Source organism: Elephantulus edwardii, unplaced genomic scaffold, assembly GCF_000299155.1.
Source record: "Elephantulus edwardii isolate Elephantulus edwardi_28Jun2011 unplaced genomic scaffold, EleEdw1.0 scaffold00131, whole genome shotgun sequence".
Classification (NCBI taxonomy): Eukaryota; Metazoa; Chordata; class Mammalia; order Macroscelidea; family Macroscelididae; genus Elephantulus; species Elephantulus edwardii.
Genome location: NW_006399881.1, coordinates 5182914 through 5184669, shown reverse-complemented (window position 1 = coordinate 5184669; position 1756 = coordinate 5182914). Strand labels below are relative to the sequence as shown.

Sequence of the window (1756 nt, the reverse complement as noted above, 5' to 3'; positions counted from 1 at the left end):
TAGGCCACCAGAGCTCCCCTCAAATGGTATTTCTAATTTGCAACTTTTTGAGAAAGTGCCATACAGCCTTTCACAGTGATTGCACCATTTTACACTCCCATCAACAGTTCCAGTTTCTCCACAACCTTGCCAGCATTTGATGTTTGCTTCTCTGTTAAATTTTGCTATTCTGACTGGGGTGAGATAGCTCATAGTTGTTTTGATTTGCATCTCTCTTAGAGCTAAGGAATTTGAGCATTTCTTCATGTGTTTTTTTGGCCATCTGAATGTCTGCTTTGGTGAAGTTCTGTAGTACTTGTTTTACACCGCAAGCACCACCACCATCCAGTAGAACCTGTGGTTGGATTCACAGAAATGTTCCTACTGGGGTCCTTCCGAGCAGTGAGCCTGGCCGCTGCCTCCATGCCGACTGAGCGCTGGCGTCCTCCCCAAGCATGGGCGCTCTCTGCCGGGCGCGCCCACCTCCATGAGGCCAGGCTTCCCCGCCGAGGCTGCGGCCCAGGACCGCGGTGCAGGAGCATGTCAAACGGCTTCGACCGGGCCCCAGGTGCTGGTCGCGCCTGGATCTGGGGCCGGGAGGCGGTGGGCCCGAGGGCGGTGTCCCGAGCACTTGCACCTTCCGCAGCTGCCCAAAGCCCCTGGGCCTCTTGCAGCTGCGCGCTGGCCCTTTCCTCTGAGAACCCCTCCCGGGTCCTGGGACAGCTCCCTGCCTCACCCTGAGGCCACGATGGCCCAAGCCCCAGGTGCCCGTGGCCGTAGCTCCGGTGCTCATGTCCAAGTTGTTCCCCAGTGCGCCCGGGTTTTACCCGTTGGGTTATTCCAGCTACACGGAATCCTATGAGGATGGCTGTGAGGAATACCCCACACTGTCAGAGTATGTGCAGGACTTTCTGACTCACTTCACAGAGCAGCCCGGCAGCTTTGAGAGGGAGACTGAGCTGTTTTCAGACACCCTGAATGGCTGGGTCACCAGAGATGAAGCCCTGCAAGACCTTGTGGAACTCATCAGCAGGTCACATCAATCCCCAATTTCTCTTCCATGGGGGATCGCCTGTGTAACTACTTGTCCCATCATCTTACAATTTGCCACAGTGTGGCAACTTCTGCCAGCTGCTGCTTCAGAGGTGTTGGACTGAATATGAAGATAACATGAAGCCGCCAAAGGGGATGAAGCAATGTGCAAGCGATTTCATGCATTTGTGCTCTTCCTGAGAGAGCTGTACCTTAACCTGGATGGAGAACAAGGGCACAAACGGGCAGGTTTTGAGAGCGGATATCCTCCAGGTTGGTCTTCAGGAGTTGCTGAATGCCCTCTTCTCCAGCCCCGTGACAGCTTGATCTGTGCAGTGAAATTACTGGAATTGACAGGGTCAGTTCTGGAAGACGCCTGGAAGGAAACAGGAAAGAACTATATGGAAGAAACTGACAACGTTTTAGATGCATATTGCAGCAGAGATGGAAAATAAATGCTCTTGAAGCTGGTAGAACTCTGGTCGAGCAACTGGGGCTCAAGTCTATGTAACTTCCACATACAGAGAGGAAACACCTGAAAATTATCCCAATTATTTCATGAATGAACCAACATTTTAAACATCTGACGGTGTTCCTTTCACGGCAGCTCATCCAGATTACCAAGATAAATATCAAGAGTTACTGGAAAGAGAAGACTTTTTTCCCAATTATGGAGAAAATGGTACCGATTTATCAGGCACTGGTGATTCATACTTGGAAGATATTGATGACGAAATTGACCCAG

At 51.3% G+C, this 1756-nt stretch overlaps 1 pseudogene; it reads left to right on the top strand.

Annotated features, from left to right (window-relative positions):
• Positions 1-466: 466 nt before the first annotated feature.
• LOC102865306 lies at positions 467-1752 on the top strand (annotated as a pseudogene).
• Positions 1753-1756: the final 4 nt, after the last annotated feature.